This window comes from Vicugna pacos, chromosome 18 (assembly GCF_048564905.1).
Source record: "Vicugna pacos chromosome 18, VicPac4, whole genome shotgun sequence".
NCBI lineage: Eukaryota > Metazoa > Chordata > Mammalia > Artiodactyla > Camelidae > Vicugna > Vicugna pacos.
In genome coordinates, this window is record NC_133004.1 from 24009497 (window position 1) to 24034949 (window position 25453).

General features: G+C 43.2%; 2 pseudogenes; both read right to left on the reverse strand.

The window, feature by feature from the left end:
• Window positions 1–110: 110 nt before the first annotated feature.
• On the reverse strand, window positions 111–6333 carry LOC140687072 (thyroid receptor-interacting protein 11 pseudogene; annotated as a pseudogene).
• A 5807-nt stretch (window positions 6334–12140) lies between these two features.
• Window positions 12141–25453, reverse strand: part of LOC102528712 (leucine carboxyl methyltransferase 1-like) — a 32967-nt pseudogene continuing 19654 nt past the window's right edge.

The window sequence follows — 25453 nt, forward strand, 5'->3', positions numbered from 1 at the left end:
CTGAAGTGTCCTTGGACCACAGCCACCCATCCCACCAAAGCTCATTCTCACAAGGAGTAACCACTGCTTTAAGTTTGGTGAATATCTTCAAAGTCCTTACAACACACTTGTTTTTTAGGTATTAATATTTTTATTAAACAAAGTAAACCTGAATACATATACACGGCCTTATTTTTTTTTAAGGCCATGTTGTGGTAAGGTACACAAATGTAGTGCCCGGTTTCTTTAGGACTGTCTCATCTCTGGCTGAAGAAGCATCTACTGCTTTGAACGGTCTTTTGGCACAACTCCAGCGCTCTTGCCAGGTGACAGCAGCAAAGGTGCATATGTGGGCAGAACATCAGTAACAGCATTTAAAAGAAGATGCTCCGATCCATCGGTTGTAGGTCCAGGTGGGTTAATAAGTGAAACAACAGTGGAGCAGTGATTCACACTGGGTGTTCTGGGTGCGACTCCTAGGGTCGTTGTAAGACTTGGTGGGGCATTTTTAGCCAGTTGTTTCCTTCCCGGTGAACTGGAAGTCTTTGTATCTTCAGTAGAGGCTTTTGATGGTGGACTAGAAGAGTGAGATTCTGTTTCTAGAAATTGAGCAAAAAGTTCTGAAAAAGAATTCTTAGGCATAAATTGTTGATTTGGTCTCAGAGGTGTGTTGGGGACACTTTTCGACCCAAGCCACCTAGCCATCCATCTGGTACTACCGCCTTGTTCTTCATTAAAAACCAGCTCCATTTCTTCCCTTTTAATGCCCAGAGTGTTTCCCAATAATTGTAACACTTCATGGCGTTGAGGTCTGGGTGTCTGAAAATACTCCATCAAGAGCTTCCTCACTAAGCTTTTGTCGACCTTTTCTTCTGCTTTACTTACTAAGTCCAGCAGTTTCCTTTGCACATCATCTAGCACTTCCCGTTGGACCTCACCTTGTTTTGTCAAAACTTTAATTTCTTCTTCCTTCAGATTCAACACAGCTTTTGCCTTCTGCAGTTTCCCTTCTAGATCGTCTGCCTTTTCCATCCATTCAGAAAGTTCCATCTTCAGATTAGCTAGTGTTTGTGCATACTGCTTTTCTTGTTGTCGGGACGCACAGAGCTGTTGTGAAATGTCATCTTTTTGCCTGGTGACAACATTCAGTTGTTCCTTCAATGACTCCATCCGCAAACGGGCTCGTTGGCTTGCATCTTCCATTGCGTTAGAAGACAGAAGGAGCTTTTCCTCCAGTGCCTTCACTTTCATCCTGAGTTGAGCCGCTCTGTCTTCTGCAGCTAAGGCTTCACGGTTATGAGACTCTCTGGATTCCAAAGCCAGGCGACGTGCTCGCTCTAGCTCCTGCTTCAAACGTACTTCTCTGTCCTGTAAATGTTGAACCTCACGCTGGAAGGCACAGTTCTCCATCTGCTTCTGTTTCAGTGCCAACATGACTTCATCTCTCTCCTGTTGAAAAATAAGTGTCTTTTCTTGCATTGATGTCACTGCACGCAAAAGCTGATTTAATTCCCCACTCTTGCCTTGTTCTTTTTCTTTCACTAGGTGCTCCAAGGCAAGAGCTTTTTCCTTCACGGCCACACATTCCAAGTGTTCCTGTCTCCGCATCATAGAAAGCCGCATGTTTGTCTGTTGTAGTGCTTGATTTTCTGTTTCCTTTTCCCTCCATGTTTCTACTATTTTTTCATTGGCCTCTTTGAGTTTACACATATCCACTTCCAAACTGGCGACTCTCTCCTTCAGGTTGATTACCGCCTGCCTCAAAATTTCATTTTCACTCACTTCATTAGTGAAGTCTTCACTTAAAGAAAGTAACTCATCACTTTTGGCTTTGAGCAACAGCTCTTTTTCCTGGAGTAAGTTTTGTAAGTCATCCTGTTTCTCCTGGAGCTGCTGAAGTTTGGAATCCCTGTCTTCATGTTGTTTTCTGTCGAGTTCTGAGGCGGCTGCAATGGACTCAGACAGTCTCTGATTATCCTCCCGGAGGGTTCTAATTGCTGCATCTTTTTCCTCTGTTGATTTTCTTAACTCTTCTATCTCTTCTTGGAGCAACTTTGAAGACTCACTAGATCCATCAGACTTAACTGCCTCAAGAGAGGCAGCTGACTCGGAAGGAGGCGATTCGGTGGAGGGCTGCGGTAAGGTCAGTTCAGGTTTCCCTAGTAGAAGAGCCTTGGCATTGCAAAGCTGCTCTAGGCTGAGCTGCATTTGTGCAACTTGTATCTCCATGTTTTTGAGTCGGATTTTGTTGTCTTCATAATTTTTGATCAGGTCAGTATAGCTCATGTGTAGTTGAGATTTATCATCACTGTCCATGAAAACCCGGGCCTGAAGTTGTTGAAGCTCGTTCTGAAGATGGGTTGACCCACGCTGCATATTTTGTACCGTGGCCTCCACGTGCTGTTTCCATTCTTCCATTATCGAAACCTGCTGCTTTAATTGTTCCCGTTCCCGTAGAAGCTCCTCAAACTGATTAACCTTAACACCATTAACCTCATGACCACTGCTGGAATTCTGCAGAACCATCAATAATGTCTGACATTTCTGACTCAGTGCATCCATTTCAATGTCTCTTTCTCGAATGATGTGGGATAAATTCTGAATAGTTTCTCTACACATATCCTGATCACTGCTTTCAGCTCTAGGGGGTAGTTTCATATTTGCATCTCGGAGCTTCTCAAGATCTGCCACTTTGTCCATAATGATATCCACCATTCTGAAGTTTTCCCTTTTAAGAATGCTATTTTCCTTAGTCTTCTCGTCTAAAACAGCCAGTATTTGTTCTCTTTCCAAAGCATACGTTTGCAGTTGCTGCTGAAGACACCCCTCGTCTTGGGTGTAGGAAGCTGAAGATATTTTGGTATGAAGACACTGTATCTCCAAATCTTTCTGCTGGATAAGCTGGGTTAGGTTACCAGCCTCACCTTTGGAGAGCTGATCAATCTGTTCAGTTAAATGGATATTCTTTTCAGTGAGAAGTTGAATCTCTAATTTTTGTTCTTTTAGTCCTTCTACTAATCTTTCGGCTTCAGCTTTAGATAAGTCATGCTTTTCAGTTCCGTTTTCTACATTAAGACTCTGAACTTTTGTCACTTGAAAAACATCCGAATGTTCTGTTGGCATGTGCTGGGATTTTTCGGGCAACTGGGATTTGATTTGTTCAATTGCATTTTGTAAATTCTCGATCTCCTCCCCTCTGGCTGCAAAGAGCTGAGTGTGTTCAATATTCATCTGCTCCTGTTGGTTTGCAAGACCATCCATTTCTTGTAAAGACTGACACTGTTGCGTCTTAGTCTGGTTTGGATCTTTAGTTTGCTTCGGATGATGTTTTACTTTCTCCTCAAGATTGCCTTTCGTGACACTTGATGGAGAGCTCTCAGATTCTAGATCCACAATAGTGTCTAGCATGTTAGGGTTAATCGTAGATTTGGTTTGACTGTGTTCTCTCAGTCGTTCCAATTCCTCTTTCAGATGACTATTTTCTTCTTTCATGGATGCAAAACTTGTGTCTTTTTCTTCGATGGTTTGCTGTAACAGTTCCATTTTTCTTAAGCCTTGAGTGTATTTCTCTAATTCCTCCCAAGGATCTGAACTTCCTTGCAGTTTTTCAAGAAAAATTTCTTTCTCTTCTATAAGTTGTTTCAATTGCTCCTGCTCTTCTAAACGAGATGACAACATTGCCTGAGTTCCTTTATGGTCAGCAATGATCTGCTCAATATTCTTGAGTTCTGCTATTTCAGAATCTTTCTCTTGACTGAGTTGCATTAAACACTCCTGCTCCAGGTGTAAGGCAGAGCTATCTGGGTGATGTGTATTTGAGAATTCTTCAATCATTTGCTCGTTCTTCCTCATTTCTTCCAAAAGCCTCTTTTCAGCCTGACACAATTCTGCTTTTGACTGTCCTTTTTCCAGTTTTAAAGCCTCCACTGGAGTGTTTTTTCCCAGAGACTTCTGGTTGTTACCAACAATAGATTCTTCCCACTGACGCCTTACATGTTCAAGTGCCAAAACCACCTTTTCATTTTCCAGTTTGAGATCAAAAGCCACTTTGCTTAAGTTGACATTGAGCTCTTGTATTTCAGAAAGATTTTGCCTGAAGTTTCTAACTTCGGCCTCGTGTTCTTTAAGTGAGTCAACCTTCCCATTCGGGTCTTGATTAAGAGACCGAGTGAATGCCTTCTTGATTCTTGAAAGTTCCTTCTTGTTTTCTTTAATAACTTCCTTCAGTTCACAGTTCTCCTTGTGGATGTTGACATTACAGTCTTGTGACTGATTTAGCTGATGTACTAAATCTTCTATTTTGTCCTCAAGCTTCTGCTTGGTTAAAAGCAAGTCATTAGCAGCTAATTCACTTTGAATTAACCTTTCTTTTTGCATATCCAACTCTTTAATAATGTTCATCTGATCATCTTCAAGTTGACGGACTCTCCTTTTTCCTTCCTCAAGCTCTTGTTTTAGTTTTTGGATGACACCGTCTCCTTCATGTTGCTGTTCTGATCGCTGATCTTTCATCAAAACTATGCGCTCTGCAGTTTCTTGTTTCTGCTCGTCCAACTCTCCTAACTCGGGTATCAGTAATTCCTTCTTAGTAATTCTCTCATTGAGTTGTCCTTCCTTGAGTTCCAAGTCACATCTCAAATCATGTTCTTCTGAACCAGAATTGATGTCTCTTGTAGCTGTGCTTTTAATTACTTTGTAATCATTGCTCAATTTGACAAGTGATCGTTGAAGTCCTTCCTTTTCTTGACTTAGCTGTGAATTTTCTTTTTCTAGAACTTGGACTCGTTCCTGAAGTTTCAGGTTGTGTTCGATGACATTGTTATCCTGGCTTAAGCTGCTCAGTCTCATTGGTTCATTGTCAGCATCCGACAGTGCTTGCTGCGCTCTGAACACTTCCTCCATTGATGTACTTGGTGGAAGCACTCGATCCTTTGCTGTCACGGCATCGCTGTGCTTCATAACGTAAGGTTGCAATTCACCCTCTTCAGTTCTTTCCTTATTTTCTTCATTTATCCGGTCTTGTTCCCTCCTTGAAACATCTCTTTCACTCTCTACAGAAGATAATTTTCCATTCATGTATTTCATTCTATCCTCAAGTTCTTTGATTTTCTTGGTGGACTCTTCCTTTTCAGCTTGTAGAATTTGAATAGCTTCCTGCACATCATGAATTTGAAAGTCATGAGTTGGTCCAATTCCGGAGCCACCGTGCAGTAACAGATTTTCCAGTTCTCCAATCCTTTCTTCATAGTCCCTACATTTTTGTCGATGGCTACGACTTACTTCTGCCAGTTTCTGTTGATGAACACTCTGCATTGTCACTATTTCAAGTTGATGGTCATCAATTTCCTTGTATCGATTCTGTTCAAGTTCCTTGATGGTAGTTTGCAGTTTGCAGATTTCATTTTGGTCAAAGCTCTCTGCTCCCTGCGCTGTGAACTTTTGGGCAACATGCCTCCAGTGGTTGACATCAGCCTCAAGTCTTAAGACTTCATTTGACAATCTATTTATTTCTTGTTGTGACCAAATGAGGTCAGCAAAGTCCATATCATTATTCTGGACAGCTAAAGCATGGTCACTGGTATCATAACCCAGTGGAGGTGGTAAAGTGACTGGGGGTACACAGCCAGCTGCAGGATCTACTGACCGCGATACTGATTGCAGCTTCAGCAGTTGGTCCTTTAGCGCTATCTGTCTTGCTGTAAGGAGTTTGATATCTACATCCTTCTGTTGTAATTGATGTCTGTAACTAGTAGTCTGCTGTCTTATTTGAAGCTCTGAGGCTTCATACTTCTCTTCTAGATCACTATAAAGAGTTTTAAGTCTCTCATTCTCTGATTTTAAAATCGACTGAGAGTCTTCAACCTCCGTCTTAGATTCAGGTACTTCTACCTTTTCACTTCCTTTCCTCAACACATCTTTTCTAAAATTAGTGATGTGTCCAGTGAAAGATGCTACACTACCACCCACTTGCCCCAGGGAGTGGCCTAGGCTGGAGCTAAGGCCACTAAACCAGGACATCGCTGCGGGTTATAGAACTGACCTGGTCCGCTCCGCGAAAAGCGTCCAGCACAGTCGGACAATCCCGCGAACTGTCCCTGAACTGCAGCCAGCGCAAAGCTAAGAATCAGATCACAATGAGGGGTTTCTAGGCAACGGTGGAATGCAAGATGCCCTCAACCCTCCCACCTGCCTCAGGGCACCCAGGCCTGGCATGGGACCTAACGAAGGTCCTGTCTCCAATGATCTGTCTCTCCTCAGGCCTTTCTGCCCATCCCCATGACTTCCCAGCAACGGGGTTAGGCCATTCTCCCCCACCTCCTTGACGTTCCCAGTGTCACACACCATCCCGTCCCCCTAGACGCCGGCCACCATTATGGCGGCTCTGAAGGTGCCATCTCCAAAGTAACTCCACCTGCACTTAAGCACGGGCCTAGTTAAAGAAACTGAACATTTCCATTGCTCCAAAGCTCCCTCATGTCCTTTCTGGTTCCACCTCGGCCCTCCTTCCCTAGTAGCCCAGCTTGGGTGTCTAGCCCCGAGGATGGGTTTTTGGATGTTCTTGGACACCATAAATGGGGGTGTTGCACTGTCTACACTCTGTGTCTGCTTTTTTCACTAAGTGTTTGAGACCTAGTCTGGCAAGGGAGTTAAATATCACTCGAGCAGGCGATCGCTGAGCGAAAGCATGCTGAGGTCTTAGTGGACTGTGAGGCCTTGAGTGGCCACTCCTCCCGAGGCACGGGGAGCAGTGGGAGGGGTGGGGACCAGGCGGCGCGCACCCAGGTCTGTGGCCTGGGCCGGGCTCTCCTCCTTGGGCCCGACCTGGGTGGCCCCTGGGGTGGCACCGCTGGAAGGGACGCAGCCAGGTCAGGGCTGCCAGCCTGGGGAGTCGCCACCACCTTGCCCGGGAAGCGATGTAGGAGCCACCAGGCCATCCCCTGTCCTGGCCAGCCTGAGCCACGCGGGTCACTGCCGCCTCTGCCTCTCCCGCCATGAAGAAGTAGTTCAACTACATGAAGAAGCTGGCCAACTAGACTGTGGGCAGGCGAGTGCACCTCACCAGGCCGGCCAGGGGCTGGGGGCCGGGTACCGCACCTCGCCACAGCCTGCCACCCGGCTCCGGACTGCCGTCTGGCCCCCCGGAGACCAGCTGGGCTGGCTGTGTCTGCCTGCTCCCACCCCTTGTTGTCTCCACTGCACCATGTCCCCACCCCGCAGAGCATCTCCCTCAGGGCACTGGACCAGCCCTCCGTCCCTTCCTCCCCACCCCCTGAGATCCTGCTGGCCCCAGACCCGCCGCCTGGGGCTGCACCTCCCAGGAGTGTTGTGTCCAAGGCTGCCAGGCTTGGGGGGCATCATGCTGAGCCTTTCCGGGTTGCCCTGCTGCGGCAAAGCCTTCACTTACAAGTGCATAATGCAAAAAAGTTAAGGGTTAGTGAAGCCCAGGGGATCTGCCCAGTGAGTTTCAGAACGCCCTGTGAGGAGGCAGCTGAGAGGTGGTGCTGTCTCCTAACCAGGGGCAAACGTGACCTGGAGAGCTTGACACTGAGAAATTTGAAAGTGGGAGAATAGGATTCTGCAAGCGCCTAGCGCCAGTTAAAATAGTAATGATCTTAAAAAAAAAAAAGTCTTCTCACTTTGGGTTTGGAAGCCCATCCTTCTCCAAGTTTCTTTGGGACGGCTTTACTGCCTCACAGGCATTGATTATGAAATGACAAGAGAGACCAGAGGTTGTGGATGTTCAGGCTTTTGAAAGAGAGGAATGGTTTGTGGTTTGGAGAGCTTCTGAAGGTGACTGTCCTGTGCTGTATCGTCTGGGGCAAATATTTCAAGGTCTTCCAGGGCTACTTAGCTCTGTGGTACTGATTTTGTTGTTAATTCTCTGATGAGATATGAAAGTGGAATTTTTCACAGCTTTTGCTTCTTTTTTCAGCAGTTGGCTCAAAGGGGGCTTTGGTTTGGCCGGAGCACGTGGGACACTTCTTTTGTGTGTGTGTGTATGAAAATACTTTTACTTCCTCCTGCGTTTTCCAAATTTGCTTTTTACTGTTTTGTTTCCCTCAACTTTTTGCTTAGTTGTGTTGTTTCAGCTTTTTGGTACCCCCACCCTATTAGCTTGGGATGCATTTATCCTATTTCCAGAGTTAATCCCTATCTGCTAAAGCCTAGAGTGCCTGCTTTTCAGGTATTTGTGGGAAAAGGACAGAAATAATTTTGAGAGGAAGGTATACAGAGTGGTAGTGACAGCTGATGTTTCAACCAAGAATCTGTAAATGAATGACAAGATAATTCCTTGCCAGTTTCCTACCCCCTTAGTGTTCTCAGTAACATGCATGGTGGAATCAATAGTTAGTGAATGTCAAGATGCATTTGTCAGAGTCATTTTGGCCTGTTTGTACCTTGTATGAAGCAACTGATGTTTGTTTGTTTGTTTAAACAAAGTTCAGAGGCTTCAAAAGCTCCAAAGCCGTCCAGGGTCTCTTGGCCCCTGCTTCCTCTGTAGCAGCGTCTCTTTACACTTTTAAATTCCAGCCATACTTGCCTCTTTCCAGTTTCCAGAGAAGGCTGTGCTTTCTTACATATTAATTAGCCTCTACCTGGAACTGCTGGAAGCCTCTTTCACTGCATCTGCCCTAGGCTACCTGCTGTTCATCCTCCAGTCCTCCCTGTAAAGGTCTGTGTCTCTCAAACGCCTCTCTGATGCTCCAACATAGATTGGATGTGCCCTCCTTTGTGCTTTCATAATTCCTGTTTTTCCATAATGGAATTGTGTCTTTACTTGCCAGTGTCCCCCTTTAGACTGAATGCTTTGAGAGTTTTTACACTTTCTCTCTTGATTTCCAGGGTCCGCTGTGGTTCTTATCACATGGTAGATGCTCAGTAAATATTGTTAAATTCGCGTAAATCCAGTTCTTCCTTGATTGCCCTGGTGGTGTGGGCCCAAGTATGGGAAAATGAGAATTGGATAAGGTAAATGCTGTGTTTCATACTAGGAGTATGATTCCGGCCCTGACCTTTGACTGTTTGAAAATCTTTATTGCTTGATGCAGTGGTAGCGGCAGCTATTACAGAGCTACTAAGGGTGTGGCAATTATGCACCTAGAGTCAAAACTGTTTTTAGTGGGGAAGCTGTTGTTTTATGGCTGTTGATTTCTTAGACATATTTGTATTTCCTTCTACTTAATTAATTATAAAAGATGGGGGTGGGGGGAAATGGAGGCGGGAGGGGGCCTGCGATTGTTATTTGGCAGAAGCAGATGGTTGCCAGGCATCAGAATCAGGATTCTGGATGTATTCGGGTCAAAATGAAGGCTAGAAAGCAAAGAAGGGGTCCTCTCCTCCTCCACCCAACTCTAATCAGTGAAGTTATATGTGTGAATGGCTTGTCCACAGTGTGTATCAATTCATACAGTTGTAGGTGGCATCTTGCAATGAAGTATTTTCTTCCCAGTATGAGCACCTTGTGGGTAACCACGCGGTCAGGTTCCATGGGACGGACACGTGGGAGAATTAGTAATAACTGGAAGGAGTGAGTTCTCATGATGCAGTTTGTTTACAGTGGTTGGGTAGGTCTGTTTCAGAAGACGCTTTGTGTACCACAGGGGCAAGGCTTATGAGGTGGTCTCCTGGTATGGGTGTCGCAAAGAAGAGAATTAGGATGGGTCCTTTTGTCCCCCTGCCTTCCGTGGATTCATGCATTCAACAGACACTTGTTCGGCCCAAAGTGTGCGCCATCGTGCAAGACGTTAAAGAGCCAAACGTGAATAGGACACACTTTCTGTCCCGAGGGAGCTCAATAGATTTGTGGAAGAGATAGGCAAGCAAAGAAATAATTATATACCATGACATAAGTGCTTGTAGAGGGATGGCTAATGCTAGTTCTTATTGGATAGAGGGAGGTAACAAAAAGAAAGGAGAAAATTTGAGCAAAGCCTTTTGGCTTTGTTTCCATGTTCAAGCACATCTTTTAAATTTCTCTGGTATTGATCAGGTCTCTTTCAATTGTAAGAAAAGCCAATTCTAACTGCCTTAAGTGAAGATGGGAATTAAATGTGACCAAAAGAACCCAAAAGGTTCTTGGCCGTAGACTGGGCTGTTTCCAGAGGCTCCACTCTTTAGACAGGCTGTGACATAAGGAGATTCCCCACCCCCTGCTCCCCACTCCCCACCCCCATCGTCCATCCTCCTCAGCTCCTGTCCCAGAGGGACAGAGAACGCTTTCCTCCCAGGCACTGTTGCCAAAGCCCCAAGACTGACTCTGAGTGCTTCTGCCTGGGTCACATGCTTTTGCTTGCAGATTGGTAGAGTCAACCCCACCTAAGTCATGGGACTAAGAGTCGGGGAGCGCAGGCACCCCAAGGGAAACCAGAGTATGGTCAGGAGACAGAAACATCATGTCGAGTGTTTGGTAGTCTGGTTAAAAAGAAAGCTATTGTGTTTTGTGAAAATTCTTTACGCAGATAATCCACTGGACACAGGTGTTATTTTGGGGGAGGTGATGCCCTGAACGGAGGAAGGTGTATACAGAGTGAGGAGATGGTGTAGTCATGAGGTTGAAGTGTCCAGGAGAAAAGGAATCTGAAGGCCTAATCCAGAGAGCTATTACCCAGGTGAGGCCCTGGGAGGGAGTGTCCCAGTGGGTGTTGGTTTCTGCCTTATCTGAAGTTCACCCTGAAGGTTCAAATGCTTTCCCAGATAGTTATCTTTAGATAAGCTAAAGTTACAAACTCAAATGCCTAGAGGGTCCAGGCTGGTAAAATAAATGGGTGACTTAGGCCAGGTGACGTCTGGGGGGGGTCTGCCCCACCCCTCGCCCCGCCCATGATTATTGTCTCACCAAAGGGGCATGTGTCAGGATGGACCCAGCATGACTCAACCTTTGCAGTTTTGCAGAAAAGCCTGAAATCTGGATTTTAATGAAAGTCAGATGGCATTTAATGCAAATTAAATAATCACCATGACACTACAGGGGGCTAAACAACACAGCAGTGGCCAGAGTTGGCCTGTGGGTGACCAGCTGGCAACTGCTTGTCTAGAAGGACCTAGAGGTTGAGGGTCCGTGTTGTTATTACTCTTGTCCCCTGTGCCTTGCCCCAGTGTCACTGCATTCTCGGGTCTCGGGATTTGTTGAAGAGCTCGTTCTTCCCTTTACAGAAAGCTGTGAAAGGTTTGGTAGTACTAATCACTGACATTGCTCCAGCTGGCTTCGTGCGCCAAGTGCTGAACCAAACCAGCCGGCTTGGTTCTCACCTACTGGCGATTATCATTTCTGTTTTATAAAGGAGGGGAAATGACCTGCCAGGTTCGCACAGCTTCTAGGTGGCCCGGGCACGCCTTGGGCCCAGGGCTTCTGACTCTGGATCCTGCGGCCTCCCGACTGCAGAGTCTGGGCTGCCTTTTCTCCAGGGGAGGGTTAATGGTCTTTGGTGCCTGTTAAGCTGCTGGGGCTCGGTGCTTTGCATAAAGTATCTCACTGCGTTCTTGCAGCAGCTCTAAGAGGTGATGTTATTTGTTCCTGATTTAAGGATGAGGAAGCCGGAACTCAGAGAGGTCATCAAGTTAGCAAATGACAGAGCTGTGCCTTCACATCCCAGTTTCTGGTTCCGAAGCGGCTATAATTCTGTACTTCATGTGGGCAGGTCTTATATGAGAGATCCCTTGTTTGAGTCATGAGCGATGCTTTCATAAAGTCCTGCTGGCGGAAAGCTGGATGTTGATCTAGTTCAGTGGCTCTTACTAGGTGTGGTTTTGCACCGCCCCACCCACAACGCCCCCGGGGGACATTTAACAATGTCTGGAGACATTTTTTGATTGTTGTGACTTGGTTGGCGGAGGGCTGTCACAGGCATTGGGGAGATACTGATATTCCTCACTGCTGGTTGCTATTTCTCCCACAAAGCAAATGAGTTATTTTTGTTTGTTTTTATTGGTGGCGATCTTAGAATTAATTGTGTAAAAAGAATTTGTGCAACAATTGCGCAATAAGAAATTAGTTGTAAAGAACGTGGTATATCCACCCAATAGAAAGCCAGGCAGCTCATACGTACGATGCTTTAGCACTGAATTTACTGACATGGACTCTCTCCACAGTCCCAGTGGCCTCTTAAATGCTTCCCTATACTTCTTCAAAGCAGGTACCACAAGAATCATTAAAGAGCCCATTGCAATTAGCTGTTTAATGTCTCTTTTTTTCCCACTCAATAACGTAAGCTGTTTTGTTCACGGCTCTCTCGTAACTGTACACGGTTGATTCTCAACTATTTGATGAATGAGTGAATAAATAAATGAACAAACAAATGAACATACGTGCATATCTATGCACATACATATACAGACGTATCTAGATACATTTGATTCTTTTAAAAGTTCCCAAAGCATATGCAGAGCACAGTCACATTTTAAAGACAAATACATATTTACAAATTTCGGCATAAATTTTTTAAGGTGGCTATGTCTGAGTTCAGGATTCGGGATAATTTTTATCTGCTTCTGGGACCATCAGAACCATCAGCAATAGCTACTAAAACTATTAAAATGAATAAGATTGCTCAGAGATTTTTTAAAAACTAGTTTTCCACATTATCATCTGTTAACATTTATTGCCGAGTTCTGTTATTATTCTCATTTTTCAAGGAGGAAACTTAGATACACAGAGGTGAAATAAGTTGTCCAAGGTCAAAGTCTAGTGTATCCTCCCCTCAGAATTCAAACCTGTCCAGCCGGACGCAGTGCCATTACTATGCCATTAAAGAGAAAGGGCGCCCGCAAGTAAACGCTGGCTCTGACCTGATGGTACAACTATCCACCTGCTCTGCCCATCTGGATTTCCCCCTTTTTGTGATGGTAAAGTGTTATATAATTTATTTACATATATATCTCTAAATGCTTCCTGGACCCAGTTGGATCATGGTACAAAGAAACTGAGGACACTGAGCCAGAGGAAAAATAGTCAAATATGAGTTGTAAATAAAACTGAAAATCAGAAAGAAAGACATTAAAAAGAAGATTTTTCAAAACATTGTAAAATGACTGTAACAATAAAAAAAGTTAAAAAAAAGATTTAAAAAAAAAGATTTTTAAAATTAACAATAGTTTAAGTCCAAAATCTGAGATTATACAATTGAAATAATTAGAAAAACTGATTGAGGGAAAAGTAGTTCCAGAACCTCACCTAATAGGTTAAATACTTAAGAAATCCAGTTTCAAACATCTTTTTTAACGCAAAAGGTAACCATTATTTACATAAGATATTGACACATGGGAAAGCCAGGTAGAGAAGGCTATATGAAAATTTTTTTTGCAAGTTTTCTGCATATTTAAATTATTTGAAAGTGACAAGTTAAACATTTGACAGTGTATTTTGTAAGAGGTCACCATTAGCAATGTTAAAAGTAGGATTAATACTTTTCAAAATATAAGTGAAGGGGGGAGGCTATAGCTCAAGAGGTAGAGCACATGCTTTGCACACACAAGGTCCTAGGTTCAATCCCCAGTACCTCCTCCAAATATAAATAAATAAGTAAAACACAAAAATAAAAAAAAATAAATTGAATTAAAAATACATATATATAAGTGAAAGAAAAGCAAAGACAAGAAAGCCCATAAAGTAACACACAGAACACAACAAAGCCACAAGGAAGAATGTATAATTCTAATACTTGTTACATCAATTGTTTTTTGTCCATTTTGTAGATCTTGAAAACCTCCAGCAATGGTAGCCTTAGTTGCTATTTCTTTAATTGTTTGCGACTGATTCTTCACCTCCAATTTATTCTTTAAAGTAACGTTCTCTTACATTCCTTTCAAACGTCTAACTTGACTTACCTCAAATATTCTTCAAAGTGTCATCGTCACCTACAGTAGACCATCTGTAAACTTTCTGATGCTGGCCATTCTGACCGGTGTAAGGTGATGCCTGATTGTAGTTTTGATTTGCATTTCTCTGATAATTAGTGATGCTGAACATCTTTTCATGTGCCTCTTGGCCATCTGAATGTCTCCTTTGAGAAGTGTTCATTTAGGTACAGGAGACCATGCAGATGTGCCTTTATTGCCCATTAACTATTTTTTGTTTTTTAACTGAAGTATAGTCAATTACAATGTGTCAAGTTCTGGTGTACAGCACAATGTCCCAGTTTTGCATATACATACATATATTCATATCTCCCATTAACTCTTTAACGCCAATCTAACTGTGACCAGCATCAGTGTGCTAAAACCACACATCTCACTCCCCTCCTCTGCTCCCGAATGCTACCCACTCTCCCACTCTCAAGAATCTGGTGTGAACCTTTCTGGTCCATTTAAAAAATACTTCTGGGATGTATATATGTAATCATGAAAAGATGGTATTTGGGCAGTTTGACTTTGCACATTTGGTATCACTCTCTGCATATTACTCTGCAAATTAATTTTTTAAAACTCAACATTAAGTTGTGGGGGGAGGGTATAGCTCAGTGGTGAAGCACGTGCTTAGCATGCACGAGGTCCTGGGTTCAATCTCCAGCACCTCCATTAAAAGGACAGTAATGAATTTTTAAAAATTAAGAAAAGAACTATGAAAATTATTTTTAAAAACCTCAACATTAAGTTTCTGAATTCTCTCCAAAGTCATGTATTTTACATATCACTCATCCATTCTCCTCCTGATGAACATTTAAATTGTTTCCAACTTTCTGCTACTAAAAATGGAGGCCGCAATGAACATCCTCCTGGTACACACACGTACACCTTCCCAGGGGGATACGCCTGACAGCAGAGCGGCACCAGCACGTGGTACACTTTTACAATTTTACGAGACACTTCCAGACTGTCTCTTACAACGATCATACCAAGCTCGCTTCCACCCGTGGGTATGTCCATTCCTTTCCCCCAATGTCCTTGCCAACACTTGCTATTGTCAGACTTTTACATTTTTGCCAATTTGGTGGGAGTAAAATAGAACTTCACCTGATTACTAGTGAAGTGAAATACCATTTTCATATGATATCAGTTTCTTCCTTGAACTGCCTGGTCATCTATCCTCTGCCCATTTTTCTACAGGACTCTTTTCGTTAACAGTAGCTATTCTTTACATATCCTGGGTGCTAATCCTTTCTTTATGTGTTACAATTATATGTTTCTATGCACAAAATTATCTTCCCCCAAACTTTACATCAGGCATCAGTATTTCACAAAAGCAACACAGGTGATTCTCATGGGAAAACAGACTCAAGAAACACTGCTTCTAAAAAAAATTCAGAAAACTTTTCTAAACAGCTATGAAATTACAAAGATTACAGGGGAAAAATGGTACATGGTATGATGCTGTATTTCTAACTGGCCTTATCTCAAAATAGCAGAAAATCACTAAGAGGTTAAACAAACTCACTGTGTATTCATGTTACATTTCTTTAGTTTCTCTTCCAGTTCAGGTATATCTCAGAGATCTGCTCCAATGATGGCGTTATCTCTTTGACTCCAACACGTGCCCATCTGTAAATGCAAGAAGAGATTATAATTCAACGGAAAGTAATCAAGAAGAGGCCATAATTTCAATGGATATGGCTTTTTCAAAACTAAAGTACATTCGTTTTCTCCATTATAAAAATACATGCTCATTATGAAAAAAAAAATCAGGTAAGATCATACCTTCCAAAGATAACTATTAGTTTTGGCATATAACATTCTAGCCTTTTTTCCTATGTACTTAAACTCATTAACACAACATGGACACATCCTTTCCCTCTTCTCTCTCACAAACATCCTAACCACAAAAAAAGGTAAAAAACAAAAACAAAAACAAAAACAAAAACAGAGCCCATCAGAATATTAGAAGTACGTAGGAGTTCCAGTTAAGATGGTGGAGTGGGAGGACCACGAGCTTGCCTCTCCTCGTGACTACAATGAAATCACAACTGAATGCTAAACAACCATTTAAAAAAGACTAGAACCTAGCAAAAAAGATCTTCTGCAACTGGAAACATAAAGAAAGAACCACAGCAGGACCGTAGGAGGGGCGTGCTGGCAATATAATTGGGCCCCATACCCCCGAGTGTGTGACCCATAACTAAAGATTTGTTAAGTTGCAGAGGCCCTCCCACAGGAGTGAGAGCTCTAAGCCCCACGTCAGGCTCCCCAGCTTGGGCCCTGGCATTGGGAAGAGAAGGAGACCCCAGGACAACTGGTTTTGAAGGCCAGGAGGGGCTTGGCTCTGGGAGCCTCACAGGACTGGGGGAAATGGAGACTCCATTCACTTGAGAATGGTAACTCACATGCACCAGGTTCAACGGCAGCGGCAGTGGTTTCATAGGAACCTGGGTCAGACCTGTCTGCTAGATTTGGAGGGTCTCCTGGGGACTTGGGGGACGCTGCGGCTCACTCAGAGGACATAAAAGCTGGTGGCGGACACTGCAGGAGTGTTAATCTACATGAGTTTTCCTGGAGGCTGACATCTTGATTGGATCATTAGCACCAAGACCTAGCCCCGCCCAACAGCCTATAGGGAAGCCTCAGGCCAAACAACATACAGGGTGGGAACACAGAAGTCATCAGCAGACTTCCTAAGCCACAAAGGCCTCTACGCACAGCCCTACCCACCAGAGAGGTCCAGGACTAAGCTTCACCCAGCAGTGGGCAGGCACTGGCTCCTCCTGCCAGGAAACCTGCACAAGCCTCAAGTCCAGCCTCATCCACCAGGGGCAGATACTAGAAATCAGAAAACAATAATCCCAAAGCCTGTGGAAAGAATCCACAAACACAGAAAGACAGACGATATGAGGCAGCAAAGGAATACCTCCCAGGCCAAGCCACAAGAAAAAATCCCAGAAGAAGAAATAAGTGATAAGGAGATAGGTAATTTATCTGAGAAAGAGTTTAAAGTAATGATGGCCAAGATGTTCAGAGAACTCAAGAGAAGTATAGATGCACAGAGTGAAGTCTTTAGCAAAGAGTCGGAAAATATAAAGAAGACCCAAACAGAGTTGAAGAATAAAATCACTGAAATGAACAATACACTAGAAGGAATCAGCATGCTGAAGCACATGGTTCTCAGACCATGCAAGTCATGGGAGACACATATTACTCAGGATGTGGATCTAAAGGCAGCATGCGAGACTGAAATGGCACATGGTCACGATGACTCTTAAAAATTGAGCACAAGGTACAGCAGAGCTGCAAGAATCAAGGACCTGGGGTGTACCCAGCAGTGGCCCAGCTGAACACCATGGCAAGCTGGCACACGACCTAGGAAGGGCTGACCCCAAGGTCTCATTAATGATAGAATCGGATGACTCTAGTATTGCTCATCCCACACCCACGATGCTCCCGGGGCTCCTCTGAAGTCAGGGGCTCCTCAAGCTGTGTAGAAACAGAAAGTGCATTATCTGCCCTCAAAGGATGCCTTACCTTCACAAGAAGTAGAATGTATCTCGTACGGGATACAGGGCCCAGGGCTAGTTTCAGAGACATTTTATTCCTCTAGAAAAACATGCCATTTTTATAAACTCTAACACTGGCGAGAGACCACGGGCACAATGGAAAAACCGTGGTGCATCTGGAACACTCCTGCGTGTGGGTTAGAAAAGTAACTTGCTCACCACAATGAGACTCCAAACTGGCAAAGTGCAGAATTGTGAGCTACACAGACGGCTGGTGTTTGAAGCCACATGATTTGCAGTGGTTTCTTACACAGAAAACTCATACAGGCTTTAATCATCTGCCTCATTAAGCTCGTGCCTATGAAAGGCATGAGAAAGGGGAAGATTTACGCGATGTTAACACAGCAGTTAGACACACACTCACACACAGAATCCACAGTGCATACAGTCGTGATCGCTTCCGGGACCTCCAAGTCAGCATTTCAAAAGAGATGTGTTCCTAGGTGCTACTGACCTGCAGTGAATCCCACCAATCCCATTCACTGTCTGTCTTGAAGAACAGACTTACTATTAAGGATTGCAAGGTGTTCTTTCAGGCCCACAGATTTTCCTAGAACTCTTTAGTTTAAAAAAAGAGGTTGTAAAACAGAGACGGCCTCAGGTGGGTTTCCTGACCCTAGAGAAGTTTCGCTTGTTCACCTGCCCATCTGTCCACCCAGTAATATTTACTGAGCTCTCACCATGTCCTGGGCACTGAGCCAAGTTCAGGGAATAAACTGATGAACAAAAAGATATGGTCCTGCCCCCAGGGGGCCTACCATCCAGCAGGGAAGATGAACAGTGGACAAGGACAAGTGTGGGAAAGGTTACAGAGAAGCAGGCAGTCTTGTGGGAGCACATGGCAGGGTGTCACTTCCCTTAGAATGGAGTCCAAACCCCTTGGCGTGGCCTATGAGAGCGTGTGAGATGCAGCCCCTGCCGCCTTCCTTAGCTTCATCGTGAACCATGCACCCCTCCCCAGTCATGCCAGCCTCTTGCATGCTCCTTCTTTCCCTAAGCTTGTCTTGTCCGAGACGATCTTCTTCCTAGAGAGCTTCTCCTTCTTAGGGCTCAGCTGAAATGCCTGAAACCACTCTGAAATGCTTTGATTTGTCATTGTTTTTTCTTGAGATTCATCTAGTTCCACAGAGGAATTGAAACGAGTTCCCCAAACAGCAACATTCACGCATTCAGGGACGTACTTATTCAATCCACAACCTCTGTGCACCAGGTGCTGTTCTAGGTGCTGGGGATACGGGATACAGTCATGGATAAGACAGGAGAGGCCCCTGCTCACAGGAGACATCCTCTAGGGGAGGGAGAGCTGATACATCATGAAACAGATGAAGAGTCAAGATAACATCAGAGTATCACGTGATATGAAGAAAATAAGAGGAGGAGGAGGAGAGAGGAGGATGCCTAGGCGGGAGGAGGCAGCAAGAATGAGACGTGGGTGATGAGACAGAGCCCATCAAGAAAATTAGATGGAAAGAGTTCCCGGCCGAGGGAAGAGGAAAGGCTTCAAGGTAAGAGCAAGCCTGGCACGTTCAGAGGACGGCAGGAGGGCAGTGTGGCGAGGTCATAGTCCCTGTGGTCGAAAATAAAACCAGGCTGGGGGGTACAGAGGCCCGATTAACCATGTGGATATAAGCACACAGAGGATTTAAGCAGGCAAGTAACAGAACCTGACTGACTTTGTAAGAACTCATTCAGGCTGACTTTTCGTTGTGTGCCCACTTACATACTTTTCATTTTTTCACCCCGTGCATATTTCAGCTTAAGAAAACACGCATCATCGATTCTAAGCTGCATTTTTTTCTCACATTTTCACATTTCTGAAATCAAGATGCATCTAACAGTCGATAATGTATCAGTTTAATTTGCTGGCACTTTTTCTTTCCTACTGGCAAATACATAGTGGTGATTCTTAATAGTCACAGCCCCACAGGTCTAATGAACTAGGGCAATTTTTAAATGGAATTTTTGTCAGTTTTACTACCACCTACCACTTCTCTCAAATTTTTATTCACTTTTATTTTTATTCAAATTTTCCTTTCTTAGTATAATGGCAAGGTCAAAAACTTTAAAGGATAAGGCTGGAAAATTTGCCTACATAAGACACAAACATAGAGATAAAAAAATAAGCAAAAGACTGAGAAAAAAAATCTGCAATAAAAAAAAGTTAACAGGGAGTTTGTATCAAAGAACATATCTTCATGTTATAAAAGGCTCCTAAAAACTGGGGGGTGGGGGGGAAGGGGGGCGGAAACAATGCAACTGAAAAAAAAAAGCACAAAGAAAATGAAAAGGAAATTAACGAAGAAATTCCCAAAGGCCAATAAAACTAAAGAAAGATACTCCATCTCACATTCAGAGTTATATAAAATTTTAAAACAACAGGACACCATTACTGCCTATCAGATTGGTGGCAATTTTAAAAAATAATACCCAGTATTAATGAGGGTGTAGGGAAAAGGAATCCTGATCTACTCTTAGTGAAAATATAAATTAAAAGGGCCTTGAAGATCAGTTTGGTAGCAGCCATTAAAAGTCATAACGTGCAGTCCTTTGAGCTAGCACGTCCTGCAAACACACACATATACACAGGTTTTCTACAACACTGCTTAAGAAAAGGCAGCAATCGAAATGACCATCAGTAGGGAACAGATTAAATAAAATGGAATTTCTGTGCAGGAGCACTATAAAGCCACTAGAAATAATGGGGTAGGCTTGTACATATTGACATGAAAAGACAGTCATGACTTACTAGGACGTGAAAAGAGCAAGTCACAAAACAGTATGCATAAATTATTCACTTGATTAAAATTACATACAAACCTTTATTTGTATATAGAAGTATACATTCATTCATTCAACAAACATCTGTTGAACTACAACATGTATTTATTCAACGTGTACATACATTCATTCAATAGAAATTTACTAAATCTCTGACATGCCAGGCACTATTTGTGTATATATTCTATTATATGTGGTATTCACCTTTCTCGAGGTATACTGTGCCTCTGTAGTAGAAAATACTCTGAACCTCAGGTGTCTTGGGTGGCGGGGAATACGGAAGGTCTCTACTTTCTACTTCATGTATTTCTACACTGATGGATCAAAGCCCTAGCAAACTGCTAGCACATTCATTGCAGATAATCGTTCTGACACAAATATTAACCAAATATATAGAGAATTATGGTAGCAAAAGTGTGGAGAAAGCAAATAGGCCAGCAAATGGCAAAGCTTGAATAGGTTCTATTTACAATTTATGTAAGGGAAACAAAGGACGGGGGAGGATGCCATTTCCTGTGAAAACTAACTGGGAGTCTGATCACTGAAGCATGGTGGTGTGTGAATGACGCGGCTTGTGTAACTGTCCGATCTTCGCTGTGTTATCTGTGTCGGCCCTCTGAGAAGGCCATCCTCTCTGAGCATGCTTTCTAACCCCAATTATTAAGAAGACCCTTGTATGTCTCTGTCAGACACAGATTGAAAATGATACAAGATTCTGGAAGAGCTACACCATAATTGGAAAGGCTTAGAAATGAGGAAAGTGTTGTTGGAAACATTCATAAGGAAAACTTGAGGGGAAAAACTGATGCAGCGGCCAAGGAGGAAACATAAACAAGGAAGCAGGTCGGGTATAAAACAAGAGGGTAGTGGGGACAGAAATGGAGAGGACAGGGACCCCCTCCCCCAAGTGAGGCGGCCCCCGCTCAATTCTTGTAGGAGCTGTGGTCTGATGTCGCCAGAACTGATTTTTCCAGGCGAAAGTGGAAATTAAGACTTTGATGAAAAATCTCCTACTTTTGAAATGTTGGTGACTAAAATTCTTTTTAAAAAGATTTCAGGTTGAGGAATCTACGGACCTCTAAGAACAGTCATATCGAAAATTGTTTTAAATTCCTTCATGATAACTGCAATGAAGGTGAAAATGTATCAGCAGATAAATACGTAGATATGTGTATTCGTACACGTACACACACACACACACACACACACACCCATCTTTAAAAAGAATAGAGGGAAAAGAACAAAAATTGTTATATAGACCACGGGGTATTACTTAGGTTAAGGATACTTGCCTATGTGAAGTGCGTCCTCTGAATGTGAGTTTAAAATGGGTTTTGATAGGACAGGTTTCAATCTGTGGGAAGATGAGAGAGAGAAGAAAGATGAGTCAGGTAGCTCATTACTGCAAAAATGCAGACACTCAAGTAGATTTCACTACTATTTAAAGGAAGGGCCACGCCAAAGGGTCTTCTGTTTAATTACACGTGACCCTAGGCACATCCAGTCAAAGTCCAGTGGGTGCAAGTCTCAGGTTAGATCAGCTAAGCTTTACACTGAGAATCTGATATCAAATCACAAACTCATCATGAGAAATTTACTTATATGCTAGCAAGACTTTTCCAAATGTTCCAGTGTTTTCCAAGCCACCCAGTAGTGTTTTGACTCTTCTCAGACAAAACTTTTAAGAGAGCTGTTACTTCTCACAGGTAAACTAAAAACACTGACTCCTACTGAGACCTAAAGTTTAGTTAACATTTATGTGATAACGTCAATGAAGAAAATGCAAAAAAACCAGACATCAGAGAGCCAGGTTCAATACTGCAACAACCACACACAAACATCCATGCATTTCTCAGCCCAGGAAACCACCGTGGCCTTAACTGAGAGCCTACTTGCTCTTTTCACTCAGAGTTCTAACAAGTTGAGCCGTACTCTGTAGGTCCCAGAGCATCAGAATTGCCATATAGCATCTAGAAGGTATAGAGAATATCTATACTTTTATATTTGGAAAGAATAAAAAGCTTATTTTCATAAACTAGGAAAAAACAAGGCTTGAAAATTATCCCCAGTTTGTGAGAATTAGATGTGTCTAAAGGACAAGCTACAACTTCATGCTTATTAAAAGTGTTATGAAAGTGTAAGAATTAACATTTTATTTACATGACTAATATAAAAAGGAGGGAGGAAATAATGCCATTTGCAGCAATATGGATGGACCTGGAGGCCATCATACTAAGTGGAGGAAGCCAGAAAGAGAAAGAAAAATACCATATGATATCACTTGTATGTGAAATCTAAAAATTGACACAGATGAACTTATTTACAAAACTCACAGACATAGAAAACCAACTTATGGTTACCAGGGGGAAAAAGAGAGGGTGGAGAGATAAACTGGGAGTTAAGGATACACAGCCACTAACTTCTATATATAAAATAGATAGGGGAAGGGTATAGCTCACATGGTGGGGTGTGTGCTTAGCAAGCATGAGGTCCTGGGTTCAATCCCCAGTACTTCCTCCAAGAATAAATAAATAAATAAACCTAATTACCTTGCCCTACAAAAATATAAAAATAAATAAATTAAATAAACAATAAGGTCCTCCTGTAGACCACAGGGAACTATAGTCAATACCTTGTAATAGCCCATGATGAAAAAGAATCTGGGAAGGAATATATACATATATGTATAAATGAAGCAGTATGCTGGGCACTAGAAATTACCACAACATTGTAAACTGACTCTACTTCAATAAAAAAAGAAAAGAAAAAGGAGGGAAGGAGTGCAGCTTAAAACTATTGAGAAACATCAGCTCCACCCTCTTCCTAGCTAGCTGACCTTAGGCAACTTAATTCAACTCCTTTGAGCCTCAGTTTTCTCATCTGTGAAGAGGGGCTAACGACAGCCCTTAATGCATGAGTTGGCTCCGAGGACTGAGTGGGCCAATCCAAGTGAAACATTTAACACAGGGCTAGGCAAAGAAAAGCTCTCAACAAAAATCAGTATTTAACTCATCACTTACAACTTAGCAAACTCCTTGAACAATGGACTTAGAAAAGCCCCCGAGTATCTTGTATATAAATAACCGATTAACTTCAGTCTCCCATTCATCCATGCATTCAAAACTGTCTACTACACATCTATTCTGGGCCAGGTGCCTTTCTGCACCCTGGGGTTAAAGAAGCAAAATACACATAAAAATTCAGATTAATAGAGGGGGAAGGGATAGCTCAGTGGTAGAGCAGCATGCCTAATATGCACAAGGTCTTGGGTTCAATCTCCAGTATCTCCAACAAAAAAAAAAATGTAATTACCTCCCACCACCAAGTAAGTTTAAAAAAAAAAATTCAGATTATTAAACTACTATACGTCACTTTTTAAAACGTTCAAAGAACTTATATTAATGGATAGAAGAGTGACAAGCGAGAGCATAATTCATGGTGAAGACTGCACGATACATTGGAATGAGGGTCCCGGGGTGGGGGGTAGGAAAGGAAAGCAGTGCCTGAAAATGAGGCCTCAGCTGTTTCTAAATTCCAGCAGGCTCCTCCTTCCAAAGCCACGCTTACTTGATGCTGTGCAGTTTTCTCGAGACTATCATTGGAAAGTCGACTTCAAAGTATTTACTTGGTAGAAGATCTTCATCCTAAGAAAAAAAAACCCACAGTAAGCCTTATATAATTATCTATTACTCATACATCCAGTGATCGTCTTCGGGAACCGAGTACTAGGCCGTGCAGTGCAGTGGGGGTACTTCAGGATTTTAAATCAGAGGAATGATAAGGTCAGAAGCGTGCTCTCTAAATTACTCTGGTTTCGGCACAGAGTGGGGACGGAGGTTACTGTACTCGTCCAGGTAAGATGTGACGGGGAGTCTGAATCAGGAGAGTGGCCATGGGGATGTTAAGGGGCGGCTTAGAAGCAGGACATAACAGTATTTCTCAAAAAAAAAAAAAAAAAGCAGCTTGAGACCAATTAGAGAAGGCCAAGAAATCAATCTGGTGGGTTGAGTCCAGCAGTTTGGGGATAAAAAAATAAATTAGCAAATATCAGAAAGCATCACATGGAGTGGGGTTAAGTGTTATTTCGTGATACATCGACTGTCGTCTGTGACAATGGATGGCACAGAGCAGGCACTCAGGAGCCCGGGGGACAGGGTTCACATTCCAGCTCCATCGTATGTTTGCTGTGAGGCCTTGGGAAAGTCACTAGACTCCCTGGGCCAAGGTTTCCTCATTTGAGAAGTAGAGAAAATGATAACACCTCACAGGGCTGTGAGGATAGTAACGAAATGCCTGCATGACACTCAGAATACCTGCCCTTAGCACGCATCGTGTGTGTGCCTCTATTAGAGCTCAAGCTCAGAACTTCTCCTGATACGTTTCCACACACGCAGAGGGAAACGCATGTGAGGATTTTCATTACGACCCAGTGCGTAGCAGCTGAAGGTGAGAAACAGCCCTCCTGTCTTCACTAGCGCCCAGGTGAGATCAAGTACGGGGCTGATGTCACTGTCGGGGGTGGGAGGCCGCAGACAGGGGTGGGAGACAAGCTGTCGCCACACCCCCCTTGATTATATTGTTTTCAGTTTTTGAACCAGGTGAACATTTTCCAAAAATTAAATGTAAACAGCTGGAGACAGAAGAGGGGAAATTTTAATGTACCTTTAGCCTCCAGAAGGTAGTATCCATCCCAGCCCCAAGCTTGAGAATTTGACAATTACATTGTCTTCCGCAGAAATGCCTTCATAAGCTGACCGACGCCACGGACTTGAGCAAAATATCCTGAGACACAGACAGAGCAGCACACGATCAGCCCGTGATGAAAGAAACAGCGCCTGCAAAGCCCAGTGTGCCTGAGGAGCAGAACGACACTTGGCCCTTCGTTAGGGTCGGGGTTTATCTGAAGATTTTACAGGGGAAAAAACGGCTTTCCAATTCTCTTTCCTTTTTTTTTTTAATTAAAAAAAAAAGGCTGTTAGAACCAAAGTAGGTATAATCGATTTAATGGTGGAATTCACTGTCAGGAAAAATAAGATGTCCTATTCTGTTCCTTATGAAAGACAAGCATTTTGTACCAAAACGTCTGATCTAAATGTTCTTCTTGAAAACAGACTTCTTCATGGCTCTCGCGAAAGCTACTCAGTTCTCCAGTAAAACTCAAAACTGCGAGATCGCGTGGAAAATGATACTTTGCGCTCAGGAATTTGGGCAGATGGATGTTAAAGCAAAGAAAATCATACTTCTTACCGTGCTCTTTTCACCTGCACCCTGTCTGGGTT